The 13576-nt window shown below is 39.3% G+C and overlaps 1 pseudogene; it reads left to right on the plus strand.

Moving 5' to 3' along the window:
* Positions 1-3327: 3327 nt before the first annotated feature.
* On the plus strand, positions 3328-4347 carry LOC145490495 (histamine H2 receptor-like; annotated as a pseudogene).
* The last annotated feature ends 9229 nt before the right edge of the window (positions 4348-13576 follow it).

The raw sequence follows: 13576 nt of genomic DNA on the forward strand, positions 1-13576 counted from the left end.
AGAATATGTAAGACAGCGTCAAAATTCGAAAAAGAAATTGGCCGTCGTATAGTTCACGTTCTCTCGAATATGCAGAATGTAGCTATTTAACGTTGTTGTTTTGTGATCTTTTGTAAACAACGGCAAAGAAATGAACAAAGAATTATAACGCAGGCTTACAGAGCCACTGTATTCGTTGCCGCCGGTTAAAGCTTGTTGAATTAAACTCCCTAAAACCGAATAAACGCCCAAATAATGAGCAGCCAAACGAGCACAAAACAAACGAAAGCCCGGCCGAACAAAAAGACGGTTGAGAGTGCAGGCAACATCTCTGCTATGAAACGAAATCAAAACATATAAAATGACGTTCCCTGCATCATTTCGCCCCAGGTACTTTCGAGAAAGTCGTTTCGACTGTCTACGCATCGCGCGAGTAACATCCTCGGAAGGACTGGGTACTACCTATATGGGGATTCACTCTCTTACCTTGATAATCTCTTGACGAGCAGCAGTATTTTATCTGGTTTAAAATTTTAGACCCGATAAAGCACGTGACTTTGAGTTTATTGAACGTCTTCAATGACATTCCTAGAAAAGCGTGTCCCAATAGAGATGATAACAATGATGCTTTTGTGAACTTTGGAAATTAGCATACGAAAAAAATATAAGGTAGGAAATTATTATGCAAGAAAATCAAATCTCACATGTGTTTTGAACTTTTCTTCTACTGACCGAAGAGGACATGGCGTCTTGTTCCAGAGCTTTTCGGAATTCTAAAAATGCCAAACAAATTTGTCGAACAAGTTGTGCAAAGAGAATTGTGAAAGGTGTCCTCCCTGGTCGCTATACAGCATTGTGTGTGGAATTCAGGGCATTCTGGAAGAGACAAATGGCACTGATACAGTGAGGATAATAGACGAGAATGAGTACAGGTGGTAGTTGTTTTAAATTTCGTTTGCGTTCTCCTGGACTGTTAGTAGCAGTTTTGTCTGATGTTTGTGTAATATGTTGCATGTTGAACTCATTTAGACGGGTTTTAGAGGCTGAAATGAAGGATTTGACAGTCTCGTGTAGTTACTTTATATTAGTACTCTATATATAAAGAATACCAGTGAAGCAAAATACAATCAGCCCCTCTCTCCCCTGGGACTGAAATCAAATGCCGCCCCCAGGCTTTTTAGTTAGACAATGTTTTGTCGAGGTATAAAACACCTGCACGTGACTGATTTTAGTGGACGTGATCGGTTGTTAGACTCCTGAATTATTAATGAGTTTTTGAATGAAAGTTTGTGACAACGACTGTTTAACACTATGAACGTGCTGGGTAGACGTAAGAAGGTCAAAGGGTGAAAGCAAGACCGCAATCTATTTGTTGAAGAACTGTCAAGAAAGAAAAGCAGGGTGAACAAGTTGGAACTATGTTCAACGGTGGCGCGAAAGAGAGGGCCTACTGGCGTGAAAAGAAGAGTTCACGATAATGACAACGACGTCGTATATTATTCGTAAAGAGCGACTGGCAATACTTCAAAAGTAAGAGGGCGAAAGCGAAACCGCAAACCACTAGGTGAAGGACAGTCGAGAAAGAAAGGCATGGTAGCCGAGTTGGAATGCTCAGTGATCAACGGCGGCGCGGAAAAGAGAAGACTGAGTTGACAAAGAGTCGGCCTTACACGTGTATTGGTGTGGAAAGATGAGATATTGAGGAAACAAATGATGATGATGATGATGATGATGATGATGACGACGACGACTATGATTATGATGAAGATGACGACTATGACATCATATACGGCTGGCAGCATTATCAACCGTTCCAATTCTTATTATTCGCAAAACCACTGACCAGCATTTCTTTCGGCGTTTTCAGTCACGCTCGGCACACTGCAGACGAAACTTCTAACAGCTTACAGCTGCATCCTCTATACGCATACTAATAGACATTTAAAAGACTTATTTCGCCTTATTGTTTGTAAGTGTTAAAGGACAACCATGAAATATTTATCTGCAAGTGCTAACGTATTGTTGATCAGGCATACAGGGGCAAGGGCGTAGCTAAGGAGAGTCCTGGGTTGCCTGTGACCCCCTTTTGTAAGCCTTTTTTGAGCAAACAACCTACAACAGGTTGCGAAAACATTGACACAGTATGATTGCACCCCTGCCCGGCCTTTGAAAAATCTTCATTACGCCTCTCCTAAGGATCTTCATTTAGTAGTATCTATAGTTTATCAGTGTCTTACATACTTTATCTTACTGGTATTTTAACTTGTGTTATCTTAGCGGTATTCTTAGCGGTATCTCATTTGAAATTTGAAAGAGCTTTTCAGGTTGTGTTTACAAATACTGACATGACTGACACTAGAGCCAGTGACGTCTGTCTTGTTCTTATTTTATTTATGACACATTTACCGAGGACCTCCATTCTCTCTTACAACTTCCGCCCGTGTTGTGAGCAAAACTGATGGAATACGCCATTCACTTTTTCACTCAAAAAATATCTTAGTTCTAGGAGACTTCTTATCCTCGATATCTGTAATTAGTTATTGGACCTGGTGTAGTGACAAAGTGCGCTCGTCATTTTGACTTGCCCAGGCCAATCATTAATACGAACCAATAGATCTAACCAATCTTGACGAATTCCTTGCTATTTATTTATATTTTTTTGTTCAAGTCAATGAAATAAATAAATAATGAACATTTGAATTTCCTAAGCTGCTAATAACTTATTTTCGATTAATGCCCAAAATACTTTATTTAATCGTATATGGCTGTAGTCCAATCATTACCAAGCGATCGTTTTGCTGGCAAAACCACCAGCAACAATTGAAACGGAGCACGTTTAGCGTTTTCAGCCACGCTCAGCGCACGAAACTCGAGCTTTCACCAGTTTGCAGGTGTACTACCCATCAGCAAACTAACCGGCTTGTTAAAGACAGCCTTCTTCCGTTTAATATCCATGAAATTATTATATGAATGTGCTAACTAATTTTTTATCAAACTTGTGCCTACTTCATTGTTTTTCTTCGTCTGAAATGTCGAATTAAGGTTTTTTGTTTTACAAACAGATGGTCTGATTAATAGACCTGACACTCCCTACAGAGACGTTTGCATCCTGATTTTACTCTAATCAGTTAGTAGAAGGTTAATAAGACTCGTATATAAATTTGAATTTTATATTTCATGTGAAAATTTAGCAATAATCTACGACAGAGGGACGAGTTTTGGAATGCTGTACTGTTTTCGTTTCCTTCGGATCATCTCTTCAGTCAGTAATTTGAATTTTCAAAGAGTCGTAAAAGAAACATTTTAGCCAAAGTGATCCACTTGGTCCGTGGCGCCGGGAAAGGAAATTCTCTTGGCTTCGTGAGACAATTTCTATGTCGAACGCTCGGTTCCTTAAACAGTCGTGAGTCAATTAATATCATGAAGGAATCATTTTGTGAAATGTTGCTGGATTACTTCCCAAGAAACTCCGAGGTTGAGGAGCTCTATTCGACTACCACCGCTAATTGTGTCTTCAACATTTTTCTGTCCTATAACACCATCATGTTGAACATTGTAACAATCCACGCCATACGAAAAACGTCGTCGCTGCCAAAGACTTTAAAAACATTGCTCCTGAGTCTTGCTGTTTCTGATGTTAGTGTTGGTTTATTGTGTCAACCATTTTACATCTCACTTACAGTCAAGTGGTCACAGCAAAATAATCCTGATTGCAACTCGTATAAGGCTTATTTCATCATTGCATCTTTATTTTCCTTTGCTTCGTTCTTCGGTGCTTTAGCTGTAAGTGTAGACAGGTTCTTAGCTATTCATCTTCATCTCAGATACCAGGAACTTGTGACTCACAAGCGTGTTGTTGCTGTGGTGATCTCAATATGGGTGTTAAGTGCATTTCTTCCTTTTTTAATGTTTTTGGTTTCGCGCAATGTTTATTTACTTTTGCATGTAGTTATTGAGGCGATCGGTCTCATTCTCACAACGATGGTCTACATCAGGATTTATTTAGTCGTAGGAAGACACAGGAATCAGATTTAGGTCCTGCAAGTACAACAAGTAGCACATGTACAGGCAAGCGAAGTAGCAAATTTTGCTAGCCTCATTAAATGTGCAGTCGGTATATTCTATGTAGATCTCGCGTTTCTGGGTTGTTATCTGCCTTTCCTTATCTCTTTGGTCGCCACGGAAAGGAACGGCCCGAGTATCGTTTTGAAACGACTTTCTCTTTTTTCACTTACTTTTGTATTTCTTAATTCATCTTTGAATCCTGTAGTTTACTGCTGGAAGATGAGACACATTCGACATGCTGTCATCGACATACTGAGGAACAAGTCTCGGCGCAGAGGTCGTGCATCACACGAAACACGCTAATCAACCGGCCACACTGTACTCTGCCATGATTCAGTGATGTCGTTGCCGTCAAAAGCCTTATGTATATATAGCGACTGCGGACAGTTAGTACTGCAGGAGGACAAGGGAAATCGCATTTAAACTGAGTGATGCAACACCTCAAAATACTGAATAAATTATGCTATAAAAGGATTTATATGAGCTAAGTTGTGTAAGCAAAGTATTCTTGCAGGTTCGTTTCTTTCCGAAGTCCATGCCTAGAACAGAAATTTCATATCAGTAAGCAAAAACCAAAGTGGACTGTGTATTGATTGGTTTATTATTCTACATGCATTTACGTTGGTCTGTAGATATTTTCGTTTTCTCTATCCCGCCTGCTGCTTTAGGCTATCCATTGTGTAGTCTTGTATCTTCACCATCTTATAGCAATTCTTACGAGCCTTGTGATTGGACAATAAAGCTCGCACCATGTGCTGTAGCCAATGAAAATTTTCCACCTGGCTTTATACTTTTATTTCAGTCCTGATTCGTCTTTAAAGTTTTTCCTGACTAAATTGTTTAATCTTCGAAATGCCATTAGAAAAAACACTTCTAATTTTCGTGAGCAGACAAAAGAAGTGGCACCTACTTTAAAGATCGACTTTGTCGGTCAGAAGATTGTAGGTTTCAGGTTTAACATCAATTAACATTATAACACACGTTTTCTTTTTACATGCAGGGCTCTCGATAGCACATTTGAAATGTTCCGTCGTGAACATTTGCACAGCAATTCAAAGTTTGAACCAGTCTTCCCATTCTCCTCATGTTTTTGCAGACTCGAGCTCCTTTCGGTACATTCCAACATAGAGCACGATTTTTTTTCGCGGCAACACCCGGCGGAAAAAGCGACTCCACAACATGTATGCCTTCAACTATGACCATCACGTGGTCAATGCTCTCTCCAGAATGCTTTCTTACATTTGACGAGCTTTATGATTGGTTGTCTAAACTCGTCCAACGTGAACTGACCCATGTAAGCAAAATTTTCAGTTAAGTCTTGGTTTGTCAGTCACTGACAGGCAGATGGTCTTATTACAAGTCTTGTTTCAATCTCTTTCAATTTTATGCCATTCATTTCAGGCCTGAGTATCGTCCTTTTGAACAAATAGTGAGAATTATTTCTTGGCAAACACCTGGAATTCACCCGAACAGAGCGTTATTGCTGGCGCTCTCTGTGTTTTAAGTCTCGCAAACAACAGGTTGGTAATAATCTCACCGACAACTCATTCACGACGTCTAAAATGTTCAGTTTCATGACAGGATTTTAGCCTTTTAGGTTTTTACAAATACGCGGCTTCTTCAGAAAAAAAACCTGACACTCACGCCCGTGACGTTTACTTCTTAGGTTTATTTTAGTCAGTTATATGAAAGAACTGCTTTTAAATTAAAACTGCTTATCATTCGATGCACTTTTTTCTTTCTTTTCATCGGCCGAGAGCCCACCACGCCACCTGCAAACAACTGCCTACAAATAATGTTCTGCTTATGCGAAATACCGTCTAAATGTGATTCGCTACAAACTATATTCTGCGCGTGCGTAATTGTAACCACGCTTTTGTGTTTAAATGGGAGATCTCTTCTCTGAGCTAGCCGTCAGATAGTGATTAAAGTATGAAAACAAACTTGGCGCTCAAATGATTAAATTATTGAACACGGTTATCCCAAAATATCATAATTTATCTGTGCCTCGCAGATCAACTATTTTCCTCTATATTCAGCTTCTGCAAACAATCGATCTGCTCGCGACTGACAAATCAAGACATTTTGCTCTACCTCGTCCAACTGTTGTTAAATGTTTCGTATTAACAAAAACCTTAAACGTCTGGAAGAGCAGTTTTGAAATACTTTACTTCCTTTTTAAACTCGTGGGTACGCGAAGCGTAGAAACGTGTTTGTTGCGTGGACTCCGATATGCAAACGTGTCACTCACTCACTCACTCGCTCAGGTGTAGACACTGTTCGTAATTAGTCGGCCCGAACTAGAGCGCCCGAGTCGGACGCCATGTTGGAATAGTAACCGAGCCCGACGCCATATTGGAATAGTAACCGAGCCCGCCGTCATATTGGAATAGTAACCGTGCAGTCAGTGCGAGACTACTACTCAATGCATGCATTGTGCCAGCCCGGATATTGATGATTTTGTATCTTTTACACGACCATTAATATTAGGTGTTTCGCTAAATTGAAGTGGAGTTGACTTCGAATGTTCGAATTAGTACTATGGGCAACTTGAACGCTGAATTTCATGAACATTTGAGTCGTCCAGGCGTTCAAAATGACCAGGAGATGTGCATTTGTTTGCTGGAAAGTGACCTGAGAATGATTAAATCTCATGCTGATGTGGTAAGCTTTGATGAGAATGTGTCTTATTCCTCGACCTTAATGAACTTGTATGAGCTAAACGAACAACTTTTGATGAACGAAACAGCTATTGAAAACAGGACAACCATCGGCACCATTGTATAATATTGTAATTTCATTTTTATAATTTAGTAATTAACATCTAAACCTGAGGCCAGCCGAAATATTGTTTTAACTCTATGACGTTGTGTCAGCCTTGCAGTAGTGACGTATTATCGTTTTACTTTTCAAGTTTGGCTGATTAGATCTCCTGTGAGATCCAACGTTCAATCAAGCAGGACCTTCGTTCACAGCTTTGCAGTTTAAACACTTAAGTTTTTCATGTTGAGTTGTCGATGTTCAACCGGCATCGAGTTAAGTTTAGATTAAAGTTGTGTTCTCTATAGTTGTCTTGATTATTTTAGTACATTGATCTGAACTCTAAGTGGGATGTGAAATGCACATAAACTTGGAAAGAAATTCCCAAATACTTGATTTTGATAAGCTTAAATGATTTTTACCCGGTCTTTTGTTTACACTTTTGCTTCCTGATTGAAAAGATAACAAAGGGAAAGAAACCCCCTGTGAGCTTGCCCCCAATTATTAGCTAATACTAAATACATTGACACTTCAATCAAGCTGTTATTATTATTGTTGGAACACATATTTATGGGTCGACAGATTTGTCGGATCAACACTGAAACTGCTTGCAAAAGAGTCTACTTATTTTGATGTATTTTACGTGCAATATATATAGAGACAAGCGGTTCCACATTGGAAAAGAAGTGCTGTCTCATAAAAAACCTTACCTATAGCCTTGAATGAAATGCAATGAAAAACGTTTGTGAGCTCGTACGACTTGAATACATGCAAATTTTTCCAGCAGGCAGATCAACATCAAGATCTGGGTGTGAGGGAAGGGGGGGGGGAGGGAGGGGGGAGAGTTCTCTATGATTTGTTGGGCAGGAGTGTCCTCTGTGACCCAAGAACCCTTGGCCTTTACCACTCCATGTTCTGCTGCAATTTTGCCACCCTAGCTATTCTGGACGTATGTCCTTGTAATATGTATGCAAAAAAAGCCAACGAAAAAAACCTACACTGTGTGAGTTAAGTGCGACCTTGCATGGTACAAACCCGGCTTGTTTTAACAGCATTTAATAACACACCAGTAATTGAGTTCGATGTAAGTTTTTACGCGAAAGAGTGGAATTGAAGTCCAATTTGTCATGTTTATAGCTACAAAACACGCATCGGCGGGCGTTCTTTTTCATCGACAACCAACCACCCAACCAACCGGCGGCGCGGAAAAGAGAAGGCCTAGTTGACAAAGAGTCTGCCTTACACGTCTATTGATGTGGAAAGACGAGTTATTGAGGAACAAATGATGATGATGATGATGATGACGACGACGACGACGACTATGATGATGATGATGATGAAGATGACGACTATGACATCATATACGGCTGGCAGCATTATCAAACATTCCAATTCTTATCATTCGCAAAACCACTGACCAGCATTTCTTTCGGCGTTTTCAGTCACGCTCGGCACACTGCAGACGAAACTTCTAACAGCTTACAGCTGCATCCTCTATTCGCATACTAATAGGCATTTAAAAGACTTATTTTGTCATATTGTTTGTAAGTGTTAAAGGACAACCATGAAATATTTATCTGCAAGTACTAACGTATTATTGATCAGGCATACAGGGGCAAGGGCGTAGCTAAGGGGAGTCCTGGGTTGCCTGTGACCCCCTTTTGTAAGCCTTTTTTGAGCAAACAACCTACAACAGGTTGCGAAAACGCCATGACAATCTGGTGAGTACCCTGACATTGACACAGTAGGATTGCACCCCTGCTCGGCCTTTGAAAAATCTTCATTACGCCTCTCCTAAGGATCTTCATTTAGTAGTATCTACAGTTTATCAGTGTCTTACATACTTTATCTTACTGGTATTTTAACTTGTGTTATCTTAGCGGTATTCTTAGCGGTATCTCATTTGAAATTTGAAAGAGCTTTTCAGGTTGTGTTTACAAATACTGACATGACTGACACTAGAGCCAGTGACGTCTGTCTTGTTCTTTTTTTATTTATGACACATTTACTGAGGACCTCCGTTCTCTCTTACAACTTCCGCCCGTGTTGTGAGCAAAACTGATGGAATATGCCATTCACTTTTTCACTCAAAAAATATCTTAGTTCTAGGATACTTTTTATCCTCGATATCTGTTATTAGTACGATTAATTAGTTATTGGACCTGGTGTCGTGACAAAGTGCGCTCGTCATTTTGACTTGCCCAGGCCAATTATTAATACGAACCAATAGATCTACCCAATCTTGACGAATTTCTTGCTATTTATTTATATATATATATTTTTTAAGTCAATGAAATAAATAAATAATGAATATTTAAATTTCCTAAGCTGCTAATAACTTATTTTCGATTAATGCCCCAAATACTTTATTTAATCGTATATGGCTGTAGTCCAATCATTACCAAGCGATCTTTTTGCTGGCAAAACCACTAGCAACAACTGAAACGGAGAACGTTTAGCGTTTTCAGCCACGCTCAGCGCACGAAACTAGAACTTTCATCAGTTTGCAGGTGTACTACCCATTAGCAAACTAACCGACATGTTAAAGATAGTCTTCTTCCGTTTAATATCCATGAAATTATTATATGAATGTGCTAACTAATTTTTTTTATCAAGCTTGTGCCTACTTCATTGTTTTTCTTCGTCTGAAATGTCGAATTAAGGTTTTTGTTTTTTTTTTTGCAAACACATGGTCTGATTAATACACCTGACACTCGCAACAGTGACGTTTGCATCCTGTTTTCACTCTAATCAGTTAGTAGAAGGTTACTAAGACTCGTGTATAAATTTGAATTTTATATTTCATGTAGACATGAAACAATAATCTACAACAGAGGGACGAGTTTTGGAATGCTGTACTGTTTTCGTTTCCTACGGATCATCTCTTTAGTCAGTAATTTGAATTTTCAAAAAGTCGTAGAAGAAACATTTTAGCGAAAGTGATCCACTTGGTCCGTGGCGCCGGGAAAGGAAACTCTCTTGACTTCGTGAGACAATTTCTATGTCGAACGCTCGGTTCCTTAAACAGTCGTGAGTCAATATCATGAAGGAATCATTTTGTGAAATATTACTGGATTACTTCCCAAGAAACTCCGAAGTTGAGGAGCTCTATTCGACTACCACCGCTAATTTTGTCTTCAACATTTTTCTGTCCTATAACACCATCGTGTTGAACATTGTAACAATCCACGCCGTACGAAAAACGTCGTCGCTGCCAAAGACTTTAAAAACATTGCTTCTGAGTCTTGCTGTTTCTGATGTTAATGTTGGTTTATTGTGTCAACCATTTTACATCTCACTTCTAGTCAAGTGGTCACAGCAAAATAATCCTGATTGCAACACGTAAAAGGCTTATTTCATCATTGCATCTTTATTTTCCTTTGCTTCGTTCTTCGGTGCTTTAGCTGTAAGTGTAGACAGGTTCTTAGCTATTCATCTTCATCTCAGATACCAGGAACTTGTGACTCACAAGCGTGTTGTTGCTGTGGTGATCTCAATATGGGTGTTAAGTGCATTTCTTCCTTTTTTAATGTTTTTGGTTTCGCGCAATGTTTATTTACTTTTGCATGGAATTATTGAGGCGATCGGTCTCATTCTCACAACAATGGTCTACGTCAGGATTTATTTAGTCGTAGGAAGACACAGGAATCAGATTCAGGTCCTGCAAGTACAACAAGTAGCACATGTACAGGCAAGCGAAGTAGCAAATTTTGCTAGCCTCATTAAATGTGCAGTCGGTATATTCTATGTAGATCTCGCGTTTCTGGGTTGTTATCTGCCTTTCCTTATCTCTTTGGTCGCCACGGAAAGGAACGGCCCGAGTATCGTTTTGAAACGACTTTCTCTTTTTTCACTTACTTTTGTATTTCTTAATTCATCTTTGAATCCTGTAGTTTACTGCTGGAAGATGAGACACATTCGACATGCTGTCATCGACATACTGAGGAACAAGTCTCGGCGCAGAGGTCGTGCATCACACGAAACACGCTAATCAACCGGCCACACTGTACTCTGCCATGATTCAGTGATGTCGTTGCCGTCAAAAGCCTTATGTATATATAGCGACTGCGGACAGTTAGTACTGCAGGAGGACAAGGGAAATCGCATTTAAACTGAGTGATGCAACACCTCAAAATACTGAATAAATTATGCTATAAAAGGATTTATATGAGCTAAGTTGTGTAAGCAAAGTATTCTTGCAGGTTCGTTTCTTTCCGAAGTCCATGCCTAGAACAGAAATTTCATATCAGTAAGCAAAAACCAAAGTGGACTGTGTATTGATTGGTTTATTATTCTACATGCATTTACGTTGGTCTGTAAATATTTTCGTTTTCTCTATCCCGCCTGCTGCTTTAGGCTATCCATTGTGTAGTCTTGTATCTTCACCATCTTATGGCAATTCTTACGAGCCTTGTGACTGGACAATAAAGCTCGCAGCATGTGCTGTAGCCAATGAAAATTTTCCACCTGACTTTATACTTTTATTTCAGTCCTGATTCGTCTTTAAAGTTTTTCCTGACTAAATTGTTTAATCTTCGAAATGCCATTAGAAAAAAAACACTTCTAATTTTCGTGAACAGACAAAAGAAGTGGCACCTACTTAAAAGATCGACTTTGTCGGTCAAAAGATTGTAGGTTTCAGGTTTAACATCAATTAACATTATAACGCATGTTTTCTTTTTACATACAGGGTTCTCGATAGTACATTTTGAATGTTCCGTCGTGAACATTTGCACAGCAATTTAAACTGTGAACCAGTCTTCCCATTCTCCTTATGTTTTTGCAGACTCGAACTCCTGTCGGCACATTCCAACATAGAGCACGATTTTTTTTTCGCGGCAACACCCGGCGGAAAAAGCGACTCCACAACATGTATGCCTTCACCTATGACCATCACTTGGTCAATGGTCTCCCCTGCAGTCTTTCAGAACGCTTTCTTACATTTGACGAGCTTTATGATTGGTTGTCTAAACTCGTCCAACGTGAACTGACCCATGTAAGCAAAATTTTCAGTTAAGTCTTGGTTTGTCAGTCACTGACAGGTAGATGGTCTTATTACAAGTCTTGCTTCAATCTCTTTCAATTTTATGCCATTCAATTCAGACCTAAGTATCGTCCTTTTGAACAAATAGTGAAAATTATTTCTTGGCAAACACCTGGAATTCACCCGAACAGAGCGTTATTGCTGGCGCTCTCTGTGTTTTAAGTCTCGCAAACAACAGGTCGGTAACAATCTCACCGACAACTCATTCATGACGTCTAAAATGTTCAGTTTCATGACAGCTTTTTAGCCCTTTAGGCTTTTACAAATACGAGGCTTCTTTAGAAAAAAAACCTGACACTCACGCCCGTGACGTTTACTTCTTAGGTTTATTTTAGTCAGTTATATGAAAGAACTGCTTTTAATTTAAAACTGTTTATCATTCGATGCATCTTTTCTTCCTTTTCATTGGCCGAGCGCCCACCACACCACCTGCAAACAACTGCCTACAAATAATGTTCTGCTTATGCGAAATACCGCCCCGAAATACCGTTTGAACAGTAACGCATCTTTTGACCTACTCGAGAGCCTTATCGGGCCACCATTTTATTATCACGCAACGCATAAACTTGGAAATTCAGACGTGCTCTGTTACACAATGAGGAATCCTGGCGGGTTTAAACGTTGTAAAACGTCAATTTATTAGAGGGTCTTACATCTGACGAAGCTAAAACTTTATAAAAATTGGTAATTTCGTATTTTGGGAAATGATGACCTCACATAAAAATCGGCAATTGATGACGCAAACCTGAACAGTTAAGGATCTCATTCAGTAGTATTCTTATCAGTATCTTACCTTACTATATTTTACTGGTATCTTAACCTATGTTATCTTACCGGTATTTTTAGCGATATTTCATGTGCAATATCGAAAGCTGAAAGAGCTTATGTTGTGTTTACAAATACTGACATGATTGACACTCGAGCCAGTGACGTCTGTCTTTATCTTAATTAAATTATGACATCTTACCTGAAGACCTGCGTCCTTTCTTGCAACCTCCGCCCGAGCTGTTGGTAAAACTGATGGAATATCACTCACTTATTCCCTCCAAAGAGTTGTTAACCTCAAGATATGTTACTCAGTGATACAAATAATTAGTAATTGGACTTCGTGTCTTTTACAGCATGTGATCCTCATTTTGACATAACACATTCGTATTACATTCTAACATTTTCAAGCGTTTGAGTCCTATTACAGACAAAACTACCAGCAACAACTGAAATCAGGCGCTTTATAATTTTCATCCGCGCTCGGCGCATGACACACTTTTGGCGTTTTAGCCGTCCTCGCACACGAACCTTCCAGCAGTTTGCAGGCGCACAATCCATTAGCATGCTAAACGATCTACCGTAAAAGGCATTTTTAATTTTCGTTTGGATCTAGAAAATTTTGCTGTGAATGTTGGTTCCAATGAATGTTTCATAAAGCGTGTATACATGTCTTAAGATCTTCATTGGATTTGTCGTCGACTTACTTCGTCTGTAAGGTTTTTACAAACACATGGCCCGTTTAATTAATCAACCTGACACACTGACCAGTTGCATTTAGTTCCTGGTTTCATTTAATTAGTAATAGGCTGAATTCATGACACACGTATAAATTTGAACTATATATTTCCTGTTCAAAAAAAAAAAAAAACGCCTGAAAGGGCTACCTCTAAAATAATACCTTCGTTTGCCGAGGATTATCATTGTAGTAAGTAATATTAAGAACTCATTTTGGCCAACGTG

This window comes from Orbicella franksi, chromosome 6 (assembly GCF_964199315.1).
Source record: "Orbicella franksi chromosome 6, jaOrbFran1.1, whole genome shotgun sequence".
Classification (NCBI taxonomy): domain Eukaryota; kingdom Metazoa; phylum Cnidaria; class Anthozoa; order Scleractinia; family Merulinidae; genus Orbicella; species Orbicella franksi.